The 15,300-nt window shown below is 37.5% G+C and overlaps 1 pseudogene; it reads left to right on the top strand.

Moving 5' to 3' along the window:
* The first annotated feature begins 2,112 nt into the window (after positions 1 to 2,112).
* LOC134502395 (uncharacterized) lies at positions 2,113 to 9,646 on the top strand (annotated as a pseudogene).
* The last annotated feature ends 5,654 nt before the right edge of the window (positions 9,647 to 15,300 follow it).

The raw sequence follows: 15,300 nt of genomic DNA, 5'->3' as shown, positions 1-15,300 counted from the left end.
AGGGAAGGAAGTCATTCAGACTTGCATGATTCTGTTACTATATCTTTACAATAAAAGTAACATTGGCCTATATGATTTGGCTTCCTAGTCTGGTCTACCTTGAAGGACTGACAATACTGCCATTCAGGAAAGATCTGGCCTTCCCTTAAGGTCAGATCACTGGTCACTAATAATTGTTTCTCCCTCCTTGACTCATCCCTATTGCCTGCTGATGTAAATGGGAGAAAATTGTCAGTGAAGATGGTTTTGGCTCAAGCATGGTTTTTCTCAGTTCTTGCAAGCTTTTAATGGTTTAACTTTGTATAGTTTTCATTTTAGTTGAAAATTAAATTAAAGAATAAAATTGAGTAATGGGGTGTCTGTGGATAGTCATGCCCCATTAACTAAGGTTTTCCTTTTTATGTGTAGTATGAAGTTTGAATAATTGTTTTAGTGGACACAGAATGTTTAGTGTGTGCTTAATTATGAAGAAACCATCAATCATTTATCCTGAAAATTACTTTTCAGCAAAGTGGTTTTATTATTGCAATGAGGGGGTTGGCAACTTTGTAAAAGCTACATTTCATATATATTACAGACTGTGTTTAACAACTGCAACTCTCCTAATGATTTCTGTTTGTTTGTTTAATGTTGCCATTGTGGCCACAGCAATATGTGAAACATTCATTGTATTTCCTATCTTTCATAGAATAAGTCCCGAAATTGTCAGTTTCTCAAATATTTACAGCTTCTGGTCACACAGAATAGTGTAAACTGTATTATTGATTGGTATGCAAGGAAATTGGATCTTGTACCTTTGCTGGTCTTCCAAGTTCTGAAATTGTTAGTAATTGGATGATTGGTGAAAACCTACTTGTGAACCAAAAATATAAAGATTAAATGTTACATTGTACTTTCTTAACCAAAATGATTTCCTCTAGACTTGATCTGCTGTCCAGAGGATAAGGAGAAATGTAAATGAAGAATAAACAGTGAACAAGGAGTAATTGGAAAGTGTTTTAAAAGGATCAGGCAAGAAGGGATCATAAGAATCAAATCTGTATTGATTTAGTCTGATTATGATTGGTTTTCTAATTGTACTCTAATTCTGACACTAATCTCCACTCAGCTACAGCTCCATTTCTAACTTTTCTGTAGAAAGCTTATAAAAATACTTTCTGCAATTTCAGGCATCTCAGAATGGGGCTGATTTTTGAGGCTTCCAGTGGGAATGGCATTTTGAACAGCATCTCTTTTTGAATTGGCTTCGCAAGTAGACCTGGCAGCACAGCGTTTTAGGGCTTGGTCAGGATTCCCTGGAGTCCACAAGTGTTCCCTGGATAAAGGAGAACCCTAGGAATTACCCCCTTTGTCCTCCGGATGACTGGCCATAGCCAGAAGATCATAAACAGAGTTTATAGATCGAGTGGTGAGTGATCAGCTGGGAGGCGGGACTGTCATCCTTTCCCAAGCCGCGCTGCAGCCTTTTAAATGGACTTCAGAACTGACCACCCCATTTCTTAATGCACCAATTTATTTGCCTTTTCTTTGTTTAAAAGAGGCTTTTTCCAACACTGAGATGAGATTTCTCTTGGTAACTTTTACATTATTTTTGAAACTTAACTGTTGAGCATTTGAACTTGGTTTTGTATTTTATGTTTTGGGCAAAAAGAACTGAAAGCTTAACCGTGGATCTATTCTATAGAAGCAGAGGACTATATTTGGGGGTGGTGGAGGAATTTAATTGGCTGTATTTTTATTGTTTCCTTTTGGGATTTAATGAATCTGTCCTGTTGGAATTGGAACTCTCATGGCTATCGTGAGAAAGTGAGTGTTGTTGTTCTTTTCTTGATGAGTTAATTGGATGCTTCCCATAAACACCTCTAGTGGCAAGACTTTCGCTTTTGAACAGCCTCAGTCTCTAATATTTATCCACTGACTTTAAGATCTGGTTGTATTTGGCTAATTTTAACCACCAGAGGGAACTAATCATGGCTTCTAGGACACCACCTTGTCATGGTTCTGGTGATGGGGAGATGATGAGAAATAGATGAAATTTCTAATCCCTTTAAACAATCTTTTGATTTCTTTGAGAAGAAAATGGAATATATATATTCTGACTTTGAGAAAAAGATGGAAATTAATAATGGAGACTTTGAGAAAATGATGGAAAAACATCAAATGGAAAAAACTAATGGAGAGGTAAAACAAGTAACAGATCAAGTGGAGGTGTTAGAAACTAAGATGGATAATACTGAGCAAGAGAGAGAAAAAGGGCTTGATAAAATGGACCTGTTAGAACTTAGGGACATGGATTTTTGTCTGAAACTGAGAGGAGTTCCTAAGGTGAAAGGGGAGAATATTGTTGAAAAAATCCTACAGGCTTTGGCAAAATTGTTGATTTGGGAGGAAGATAGAATGGAGGATGAATTAGATTAAGTTTTTCACATCAACTCAAAATATGCAGCTGTAAATAATAAATCAAGAGATATTTTGGTTCATTTTGCTGAAGGAAAACAAGAGACCAGGTTTTGCAAATTTTGAATCAAGATTAAATATTGACAATGTGGATATAATTGTTTTGAAAGAGATTCCTGTAAGGATTTTGAGGAAAAGACTATGCTTTTTTAACAGAGATTCTGAAAAAGAATAAAATTGTTTTTCAATGGGAAAGATTGGAAGGTGTAAGTTTTATGTTCCAACAGCAAAGATTTAGATTGACCTCCATCCATAAGGCCAAGGACTTTCTAGATATGGATCTAGTTTGGATCGGGATGTAGATGAGAAACCTATACCTGGAACTAGAGCCCAAGAATCTGCTCTACAAGGTGTAGACATGGGTGCTACATCTAAGGACTTTGATGAGATGTCTGCTTAATCCTGGCTTGTACTTACATTACTTGGAATGTGAATGGGGCAAATGCCCTGCACAAAAAAAAATTTTTTTTCATTATATGAAGAAATTAAACTATGATGTGATATGCTTACAGAAGACTCATATAAGGAAAAAAAATCAAATATTTGATAAATAAAAATTTGGGAGAGGAATTTATTTCAGCAGGTTTGAAGAAGATAAATGACATTAAGAACATAATACACAAAGAAAGTGAAACATCATTAAAAAGGCAGGAAAGAAAGAAAAGATCCAAATGGATGTCAGATGAGACTCTGGAACTTGCTTTTAAATGCTGAGTAGCTAAAGCTAATGGAAGAAAGAATGAAGTAAGAGAGGTAAATAGAAAATTTCAAAGGGCAGCTCAAAAAGATAAGGAAAAATATTATGATGAAATATGCAAAGACCTAAGTTAGAAAATCAAAGAACATGATCAGCATTTCTCAAGCTGAAAGAGCTGAAGAGAAAATTCAAGCCCTGAGTTGCTATCCTTAAATATTCTATGGGCAATACATTAAATGACACGGGTAGTATTAAGAGAAGATGGAAGGAATATACAGAATCACTGTATGAAAAAGAGTCGATGTTCAGCTATTGAAGGAAGTAGAATATGATCAAGAACTATCGGTACTGAAGGAAGAAGTTCAAGCTGCACTGAAGGCATTGGCAAAAAACAGGGCTCCAGGAACTGATGGATTACCAGTTGAGATATTTCAACAATCAGATGAAGCAGTGGAAACACTTACTCTTCTACATCAAGAAGTTTGGAAGACAACGACCTGGCCAACTGACTGGAAGAGATCTGTATTCATACCCATTCCAAAGAAAGATCAAACAGAATGTGAAAATTATCAAACAATTTCATTACTTTCACATGCTAGCAAAATTTTGCTGAAAATAATTCAACAACATTTGCAGACTTACATCAGCAGAGAACTACCAGAAGTCCAAGCTGGATTTAGAAGAGGACACAGTACAAGCGATATCATTGCTGATGTCAGATGGATCTTGGCTGAATGTAAAGAATACCGGAAAGAAGTTTACCTCTGTTTCATTGATTACTCAAAGGCGTTTGACTGTGTGGATCATAACAAGTTATGGTTAATATTACAAGGAATGGGAATTCCAGAGCACTTAATTGTACTCATGCAGAACCTATACATGGATCAAGAGGCAGTCATTAGAACAGAAAATGGTGATACCAAGTGGCTCAAAATTGGAAAAGGTGTGCGGCAAGGTTGTATACCTTCAGCCTACTTATTCAATGTGTATGCTGAACAAATAGTTTGAGAAGCAGGAATGTACAAAGAGGAATGGGGTATCAGAATTGGTGGAAGACTCATTAACAACCTGCAATATGCAGATAATACAACTTTGCTTGCTGGAAATGAAGAAGACTTGAAGTACTTGCTGATGAAAATCAAAGATTGTAGTCAGCAATATGGACTACACCTGAATGTGAAGAAGATGAAGATACTCACAAATGGACCACTAAACAATGTCACACTAAATGGAGAAGAAATTGAAGTCGTCAACAATTTCAGTCTACTCGGATCAATGATCAATGCCAAGGGAAATATTAATCAAGAAATCAAACAATGTATCCTGCTAGGAAAATCTGCCATCAAAGATGTATCTAAAGTTTTCAGAAGTAAAGATGTCTGTTTAAAAACAAAGGTGCATCTGACTCATGCCATTGTCTTCTCAATTGCCACATATGCCTGTGAAAGTTGGACATTAAAAAAGGAAGATAGAAGAAGAATTGATGCATTTGAATTGTGGTGTTGGCAAAGACTGAAAATACCATGGAGTGCCAGAAGAACAAACAAATCAGTTTTAGAAGAAATACAACCAGATTGTTCGCTAGAGGCGAAGATAACTAGGCTTAGACTCTCATACTTTGGGCACATCATCAGGAAAGACCAATCGCTTGAAAAGGACATCATGTTTGGTAAAGTTGAGGGCCAGCGGAAAAGAGGAAGACCTTCAATGCGATGGATTGATACAATTACCGCAACAATGGATGCAAAAACTGGAACAGTCAGGCATATGGTGCAAGACTGAACAGCATTTCATTCTGTTATACTTAGGGTTGCCATGAGTCGTAAACAACTCGATAGCAACTAACAACAACCCTGCCACACTCTTGCAGGATTCTCAGCAGTTAACAAAATATGCAAACCAGTAAAATATCTGTGTTACAATAAAAGTAATAAAAACTTTAACAACCATACAATTAAAACAACAAAAAAAATTGGACACCAAGTCAGTGACCAAAAATCAAACACCAAGTCATGTTTTTAAATGGGATAGTGATGTGGGTACATGGCTTGCCGGGGCAGCATGTTATGACTTAGGAGAAGTACTTGGTCCTAACAAACTGATTATGATATTTTTGTATGATGTATAGAAATCCATATCAATCTAATATCATTATTTCTTGCAGTGGACCTGTTGGGAATGGCTTTATCAATTAATTGCTGTAATTTGCACTATCTTCTTCTGTGTTCTGCACAGTGCACCTTTGAGTTTGGAATATTAAGGGATCAGTCCTTGTTTAATCCTGAGTAGGTGTGGTAAACCATTGAAAGTACAAGTTTTGCAAGATGAAAATTTAAACAAGTCATTGCAGTAAAGCCTTTGCTAATTATCCTGTTTCCTTAATGATCTGCATGCATCAAATTGCTTGAGGTTTTAATGAACCAATGGTTTAAACAAATGTCAGAGCCAGTCAAAATGATGAACTAAATTCAGTCATAGATGTTTTTGAATGTCAACTATTTTTTATCCAAGACATAAAAATAATTTCCTAATTAGTAGGAAATTATCACTACAGCTTGTTGGCTTTTTTGTTGAGAATACTAAATGGATTCCTTTTCCTGTTTTCTTGTAAAAGTTACATGTATCTTCTCTCCACCCTGCCCCACTTCTGCTAATAGTAGCTTTAGATTTAGAAGATGTAAAATGAAGTAGTAAATGATCCAAAATCTTAAGTACCATGGCCCACACTCAAATTTGATTGGATGTTTTGATATACAGTCATAAATATACTGTATCATAAGTAGTTTGGCATGGCAACCTGAAACTGTGCAAGAATTATATGGTGAAATCCTTCAAGTACTTCAAATTTTAATAATGCACATACAGGATCACTTATCAAAAGTGTCCCTGTGCAAAATCTTAGAACACATCCATAGAGGAATCTGTTAGGACTTTCTCTTACAGATAAGATTTTCAGAAACAGAGATCTCTTTACATAAGGGAAGCCAAGTGTTTGTGCTAAGATAACACAGCCATCTCCTGAAGAAAAAAAAAAGTATAGTGTGTTTCAGTAAAAGTTTAGATCTGTGCTAAGGAATGGGTTCGGGCATGGGAATACTGCATTTGGAAGCTTCTGAACTGAAGGCCAGGATTGTATAAGCTCCCCACCCTGGACAATGGGAATGAAAACAATTTACACAAGGTCATTTTTACATTGTACTATCTCCTCCAGTTTTTCTCCATAGCAACAATTCTATAAGGTAGGTTAGGTTGAGAGATGATGCCCAAAGTCATCTACTGGGTATCCATTAGTTGTATAAAACTCTTGTTCTGTTTCAGGAGCAGATCACATCCAGAATACTATGAACTGCTTTTTGTTCTGGAAGATTCACTTCTGGAAAATAACGAACCATGCCTAGAATAGTTGAATTCTAAGAAAAATATGGACAATTCTAGGGAATGTACAAAAAAAATGCCATGATCATAACACAGAGCTGGGCACATCCTTTTTCCAAGAATGAGGATGGACCAGAACAACTACACTACACTGACTCTCAACAGTGTTATTTGGCAAAACAAAATTAGGATTGGTGAAGGTTAAATCCAGGAATCACGAATGAAATATAGCCTTAGTGGCACAGATTAACTAACAGAAAATCCCACAAAAGGGAAATATGGGTGTGCATATGAACTAAAGGGATAATTTAAATTGATGGAAGTCCTAGAGTAGTGTTTTTCAAACCTGGCAACTTTAAGATGTGTTATCTTAAAGTTGCCAAGTCCTAGAGTATTCCCTCTTTCTTTTAGTGAATTCCTGGCATGGTTTTGAAAGTTATTTAGTCTCAAGCTATCTGATTTATCAGCCTTTAAAAATGGGGAGTTGCTGTAGAAGAGCAAACATTCAATGAATCACATCTCTTTTCATTCAACACAAACTAAAAGGTGGCCCTCAGATTAATTACAATGTTTATCTTAGCATTTGAACGTATGTAAATAAAAGTAATTATAATAATTACCATCACATTAGGGGAATGATGTTACTTTGTAATCATGGCCTTTTTCAGAAGCAGCTGTCCCAGTAAATGTGTTTGAGCCTTGAAAATTAACTTTGCCCCTCTATGTCTGGAGCCATTAGAGGTTAGAGGTTATCTAATTCATCACAGACACCCTTCTAAAAATGTTAGTTTGTGTGGAAGTAGTGAAGAGATCTCAACTGTCTCTCAACAGTTCATGAGCAATTTATGAAAAGTGGAGTACCTCAAGACTGTCTTCCCATTTAGGATAAATGCAGTTTAGATTACTGAGCATACTAATCACCCCATGGTGGTTATTGCTGTGGATTCCAAAAAACCAAACCTAAATCACAAGCTAAACACTGGGATTTATATGTGCTGTGTGTCTCATTTTTTACCAAAAGCAACATTCAAAGGACTAAAAGTTTGAGTGAAGTAATAGCAGGAAGAGCAGGAAGACTGCTTATACATAGCTCAAAAAAGGTATCAACTTTTTTTAAAAGAGAGAAAGACAGAGAGAGTGCGCACTAAGAGAGGATGCAGATTTCCAAACATTTGCATATGATGACTTATATTTGGTTAGCAATCAACTACTGTTCCAAGATGATGATCATGATGATGATGCCACCTGATATCACCTGACTAGATCTGGTGCAATCTATTATATTTCCTTTTTAAAAATATTTTTATTAAAGTGTTTCACAATACTAAAAAATAATACAAACTGAAATCAGAAAAAAAAGAATGGAATGGAATGGAATGGGAAAAGAAAAGAAAGAAAAGAAAAGAAAAGAAAAGAAAAGAAAAGAAAAGAAAAGAAAAGAAAAGAAAAGGAGATAGAAAAAAGAATATGTAAAGAAGCAACTCCCAATCTTCTTTGCAACAAGTACAGACAAATTAATAGTTCTCCGTCCCCCATGATATTACATACATGGTTCACTTCTTCCCATAGCCCCCCCCCCCCGCATTCCATTCACAAATCCAAAAATTGTCATTTCTACCAAATGTCAGCAAAAAGTTTGTAAAGGCTGTTCAGAATTTTATTAAAATATATCTTATTTTAGCCCTGATCAAAAAAGCCAACTTTACATTCCTTTATTTTGCTTCTGACAATCTTTGTCTTTAATTCATCAACTTGCTGTTGGAGGATTGAAGCTCCATTCAAACTTTCTTTCTCCCATCTCAGTGATTTCTTCAAAGTTTTAGAAACTCTCTTTTGTAAATCCAAAAATAAGTCCTTGCCCAGGTTTTTTTTCACCTCTTGGTTTGTCATTTGTATTTCCACTCTGACTGTCATCTCTATCTTATAATCGTCAATTTTTTTATTTTTCAGTATTTCTCCATCACCTTTGATAGTATTCCAAATTACAACCTGAAGATCCTTACTGGAAACTTTAATGCTCAAATAGGAGGTGACCGAAGTGGACTAGAGAACGTGATTGCAGCTCATGCATCCTCAGCTCACCTTAGTAACAACAGTGAACGACTGGTGTCTTTCTGTGAACACAATGGACTGTGCATCAGTAATACATACTTTCGACAATGACGTATCAACAAGGCAACCTGGCAGTCACTGGATGGACACACCTTTAACGAGATCGATTTTATCTGCATCAGTCAAAAATGGAGGTCATCATTGCATGATGTGAGGGCTTACAGAAGGGCAGGCATTGGACTGGACCATCACTTAGTCAGGGCAGAAATTAAGTTAAAGCTTCAAAATCTAAGGAAGTCCATACTAAAAAGGCCATTTGCAACAGAGAAACTGAAGAATCCTACAGCTGCCAACTCTTTTGCTAAGGAACTGAGCAATTGTTTGGGCCTTCTTGAGGACACGGCTGTTGTGGAAGGTCTCTGGAACAGTCTTAGAGACACCATTACAGAATGCGCCCAAAACACCATTGGGAGACATCGTGGCTGACAGAAGGAACAGTAGATCCAAGATAGATCATGGAAGCTGGTCAATGAAAGGAAAATCATAAAAGAAAAAAGGGATCAAGCCAAAGATGTGAATGAAGAGAAAGAAATGAGCCAGAGATACATAGAGCTCAACCGGCCCGTGAAGAAAAGCCGCAGAAAGGATAAGAAAGAATGGCTGGAACAGAAAGGTGCTGAAGCTCAAGGAGCAGCTGACCAAAACAACTCCAGGACTCTTTACAGCATCGTTAAAGAATTGACCGGAATGAGAAGGAGCATCAGTGTCCCAATCAAGGATAAGAACGGGAAGCTTCTGGTCACTCAGGAGGAGCAAAACAGAAGGTGGGTTGAATATTTCCAGGAAACCCTCAACCAGCCAAATCAACAAGAGCTCCAGGTCAACACTGGTGAGATTACTATTGAAGAAGTCAAGATTGTGATCAGAAGCCTTAAAAACAAGGCAGCTGGCTTGGATGAGATATCTACAGAGATCCTAAAGTATGGCAGTCAGGCCATGGCAGGAGAGCTGACAAAGCTGTTTAATAAGTGTTGGCGAAGTGGTGTAGTCCCGGAATATTGGTGAAGAGGCGCCATTGTTAAAGTCCCCAGGAAAGGTAACATCTCTGAATGTACCAACTGATGGGGCATTATCCTTCTCTCAGTGCCCAGGAAGACATTTTGTGCAGTTCTCCTTAGGCAGCTGCAAAGTGCCATTGATCAGCGCCTGAGAGAAAAACAAGCTGGATTCTGTTGTGGAGGTCCTGCAGTGAGCAAATCTTTACCTTGAGGAATATCATAGAACAGTGCACCGAGTATCGGCACCTGTTAGCTATCAACTTCATTGATTTTAAAAAAGCTTTTGATAGCATCCATCTTGAGTCCCTTTGGCAGATCCTGCATCTATATGGCGTACTGGCAGTCTTCATTACCATCTTTAAGAATTTATACCAACGATCAAGCTGCTGTGTTAAGACTGAGAATCGTCATGCAGACTTTTTTGGGATTACCACTGGGGTTAGACAAGGTTGTATCTTGTCCCCACTCCTCTTCTTTGTGGCCTTCAATTATGTCATGCAGTGAGCTAGAGTACGCACTGGGACAGACATCCACTGGACTGACCAAAGTCACCTTGGCGACTTGGATTTCACCAATATAACCTTGCTTGAGGAAGATGAGTCAAAATTACAACATGCCATGGCTGTCTTGGAAGGCAAGGCAAACAAAGTCGAGCTCAGGATAAGGGCCAAGAAATTGAAGATCATGCACGTGAGCTCCACGGCCCCAGTACAAGGAATTGTACTCAGACTGCAGCAGTTAGAGGAAGTAGAGAGGTTCACCTATCTAGATAGTGTGATCACCTGGAATGGAGATGCAGAGGCGAACTTTAAGTGCTGCATTGGGAAGGTGATAGTCATTTTTCAGAGGATGAACAAGTTCTGGTCCTCACCGTCCATATCACTGAAGATTAAACTCCATCTGTTCACTTCTGTTGTGATTCCAACAGCTACTTATGCCAGCAAGTCTTGGAAGGCATCAGCAAGTATCAACAAGAGGCTTGATGTCTTCCAACAGAGATGCCTCCACTGAGTCTTAAAGATCTGATATTTTGACCACATCACCAATGAGGAAGTGCTTTGAAGGAGTGGTTTGTGTAAACTTCATAACATCATCACACATAGAAGACTCCAACTGGCTGGTCACATCTTTCACATGGAGAACAACCAGATCCCTAAAGTGGCAATGAGTTGGACCCCCCCAACACTAAACAACAAGGACACCCTCAAATAACATGGTGAAGAACACTGATACAAGACCTGAAGGCATTGAATATCACATGGAAGGATGCCGAAGCACTCGCCCAAGACCAAAAGAGTTGGAGAACCCTTACTGCCATGTACCATTGATCGAGGACGAGAGAGGGTATTTCTGCATCAGCTAGGATTTGTATCCCCTCTTCATCCTGCTTATCCACAAATTTTTCCATACAGTTGTCTGTCACATCTTTCACATCTTCTTTATAATCTTCTTCAAAAAATACATTTACAGGCACAGAGATTATTGCTGTCAAATTAGTTATAAGTTTCTCTCCCAGTTCAAAAATCCTTTGAAATGTCTTAGGTGACATAACGTTATCAGTCATTTTGTAAAGTTTTCTTTTCTTTTCCTGTCTGGAACTTTAGTCCCCTCTAGTGGACTATTTGAATATCTTTATTATGGTCTTTGACCAGCCTTTACAATAAAAGAAAATAATTTAATCCAACAATTCATTGTCAGGAAAAAAAAAAACAATAAAACAGTGAAACAATCTATCTAATTAAAAGTTTTGCCTAATTGTATAGATAGATGGTGTATGAGTGTATTCCCTTAAAAAGAAATAAGCGTAAAAACTATCGGTAGGACCCACAAATTTAGAAATAATTGGGGAGATCAGAGCACGTCTTGGGGCATCAGAAAAAGAACACTGTACGAGGACATGGGCAAAAGTTTCTACCTCCCTGGATCCACAAGGGCAAAGTCTCTGTGAATAAGGAGTCCGATGAAGTCTTCCTGCCAGCAGTGCTGGAGGGAGGGCATCAAAGCGGGCTCTGGAAAAGGCCCGTCTATATCTACTTAAGGTTAGATTGTACAGATATCCTGCAGTAGAGGGTTTGTGGCTATCTAGACAGTGGAGTGATTTTGATATGGATCAAAACTGTCTGTGTACAGTATTGTACATTTATTCCAACATTTAGGATCTGCTGTGGAATTTGTTTTGTGGGATTTAAAGTATGTCAAATATTGCTAAGCAGAATTTTCAATTTATTTTCCTTAATCTGTCAGATATAGACTTAATTATGGGGTGGGGGTGGGGGTTGAAACTGTAGCCAACTCCTGTGCAAGTCTTCAGTTTGAGTATTTAGGTCCCTGTCTCAAATGATTTAATCAGTTAGAGGCATCTTATTTTATTTTTAACATCAGTTGAAAAATGTGTGGATATTTTTCTGATATATGTAACTTTTCAAAGATCATATGGGATCTAGGAGATTCTCCCTTACATTTTGTTTGACCTAAATGAAACCATGAGGACTTAATTAGATCTAAATATTTTTAATCCACTCCAATCAATGGGATTACCATGAAGGAATAAATATCTAATTAACCCATGAATTAAACTTCTATTTTTTCCCCTAAATAAAGGACAAATAGAGACTGGTGGAGGTGCCAGGAAGTTTTATTTTCTCCATGTAAGTAGTGTGTTCCTATTAAATATTGGGAATAGAGTTAATTGCCTTCCTGGTGAAAGACTAAAAGGACAGAACACAAGAAGAACTTTACTGTAGGCACTGTCTATCTTGACTTAGACCCCACAGGCAGCCAAAGATCTTGGCTGGTCTTTTAGGGTCTGCTTTCTGAAGCTGCCTGACAGAACATCTGCTGTCTCACAAATGCACTACTTGGAAGGCTGAAGTGTCCAGATGCTAAACCAAGGGTGAGGAATTTGTGTCCCTTCACTTGTTGTTGAACTACAACTTCCAGCAACCCTCACTATTCGGTCTTGTTAACTCCCCCACCGGGGTATGTGTGGAAATTGCCATTCAGCAACATATATAGTGACCCAACTTCGTTGTAAGCCATGACAATGAACTGACACTGAGGAGGGAGAATGGGAATGAATTGTCTTGAAGTTGGGGTTGAAGCAGGGAAGGTTGGGTGTGATGGAAAGATGGGTCAGTGAAGGGTTGAACCCATCCTTTGGTTATATTTTTCAAGCCTTTGACTATGAGTCATGCTTGAAAAATTCATATTTGCTGAATAAAATTGCAAAGAAATCTAGGTTGCTGTGGACAATAAACAAGTCTGAAGTTAGGGATCACCAAACAAGTACTAATAATACTATCTATAATAATATTATCTATAATTTGTTACATAAATAAATACATCTCAAAAAGATTTCAAGTAGAAGTCCCAGTAGGGAAATGTGTTATGGATTTTTTCTTTAAATGTAGAGTTGTAGAGTCATGTATGGAAACAGATTTAATTTAATAATTATCCCAGAGAAGTGAATCCCTGCTGTATATTTCATAAATGCAGGGCACTTCTATATTTTAGCATTGATTGTGTTAGTGCATTTAACTGCAAAAAAAACCCCACACCCTGAAATGTAGTCTTCCTTAAAGTTCTGGGCCGTTTAGTTTTAATGAAAGTTCTGCCTGTTATGCAAAGTGCTTTTTAGTTTTTTGTAGGTTTCTTCTCCAATAAAGACTTGAGAATTTATATTATCCTTGAGTTTATTTTGTAAGAGTGTTTTACTCCAAAAATTATTTTCATGAAATAATTAAACGTTAGCCAATATTGTAGTCCTGAAGGAAATATTCAGCAATCATTTTGGCTCGTATAAACTATTTTGTTTACTATTTTGACTGAACCGAATTATTCACTTGTGTTTGTGTGTGTGTGTGTGTGTGTAAAGATAAAGAGCAACTTTGCTTTCACAAAGAAAAATACAAGCAAAATGCAGAGAGCAACAAGAGTGAACATTTATAAATACATTTGAAACTTGAAACTACATTACTGTTATTTCTACATTATCTTCCCTCTTCTTGCTAGTATTTTCCTTTTTTGCCACCACAGTCTTCAGGGTCACTTGCCCAAGGTCCTATTGAATGGTCCAGTTTGCGAAGACATGCTTGCTTTTGCTTATGGTGTCAGGGTTCCAAGTGTGATATGGCAACATTTTATATTCTTACGAAGAAAATGCAATTGCCAAAATTAAGGAAGTTCATGGTTCTTCCCTTCCACTGACCCACCAGTTCACATTTTAGTTTTACATTTTATTTTTCTAACCCTGCTATTGAATACTCCACATTATGTAGCTTTTTAAACTCCTTCTGTATTCAGAAGAGAAGCAGTATTTATCATGTTGCAGTGTCAAAATTCCTCCTTCTTCTGCAAGTCATTCTATCAGAGAAGGGCTGGAACTTCATGAAGGCCAATTTAGGACTAATTGCTGTAAACACTGTCATACTTCACTACACAGCAGAAATGGGAAATCAATATAAAATAGTTGCACACCACCTATGTCAATATACTCTAGGGAAAAAGATTTAGCATTTCATCCTATCCCATTCATGGACTTCTCTCTTATTTTAATAACTCCAAAAACCAAGCCATAGATCTTTCCCTACGTTTAGCTTTATTATATCCAAGAACATGGACAGGAATTGAGTTAGTTCTGAACATATAATTAAGCAGCAGCAATTAGAGCTTTAATAGTCATTAAGTTTTACAGAATTATTGACGCTCATTAAGAGAGCCTGCAAGGCAACCTCTACCAGGCTAATACCTTCCAGATGTCTGGGATCTGACAGCATGGAATTCTGGAAATTTGTCCCCTCTTATCAGGAGGGCACCAGCGTGGGGACGATTACTGCTCAGTAAAGTGGATTTCCCTCTGTATTGCATATGCAAGTCAAAAAATACGAGGCGGAAAACAGAAAATTTTCCATGGTAAGAACATCTGATTTTAGGAATCATACCTCTTGGTTACTGTTAAAGATTACCAAAAAAGGGGGGGAGGGGAAGTGGTCAATGTTGGGATGGTTTAACATAGACCAGGGGTAAACAACCTGTGGAACATCACATATACCTGTGCGAGAATTTATATGGTCTGGTACCAACCATACTTCCCAAGAAAGCCAGGAGCTGCTCAGTTTGGGAGATCTGAAATTTGAAGAGTACTGCATTATTTAGTGTAATCCTCTTATCATTCTATTGAGACAAGACTGGGAAACCTTTTGTACCAGAAGCTGCACTGAAAAGACCCACAGTGCACAGGGCAATGATGCCATGAGCTAACATTTCTATTTTATCCTGGGTTTGAAGAATTTTTCTCATTTTTGCAATTAGGTTAAGTCTATTTTAGGGCTTAATGCATAGTATTCATGTGTTTCCTGCTTCCAAATGGTGGGAAACCATGCCATCAATTTTCAGGTATTGGGAAGAAGGAGGCCCTACAAAACTAATAGCTATTATCATTATTGTCAACTGAGTGAAAACTGATCTACCTAAATCTATTCAGCAAATCACTGGCTAGATAAGGTTCAAATTGGAGCCTTCCTGTTCCAAAGTTCAGTTTCTGAGTCCTCTATGCTATTTCATGGAAGTTGTGAGAATGTTCCTTTTTATACTTGATCACTACATGCCACAGAATTTTCTTTGGGATTCACTTCCACAAATGCTGTATTAGCTAAATACTAA

Source organism: Candoia aspera, chromosome 8, assembly GCF_035149785.1.
Source record: "Candoia aspera isolate rCanAsp1 chromosome 8, rCanAsp1.hap2, whole genome shotgun sequence".
Taxonomy (NCBI): Eukaryota; Metazoa; Chordata; class Lepidosauria; order Squamata; family Boidae; genus Candoia; species Candoia aspera.
Note: the sequence above shows the minus strand (reverse complement) of the source record. Positions and strands in the feature narration are given on the sequence as shown.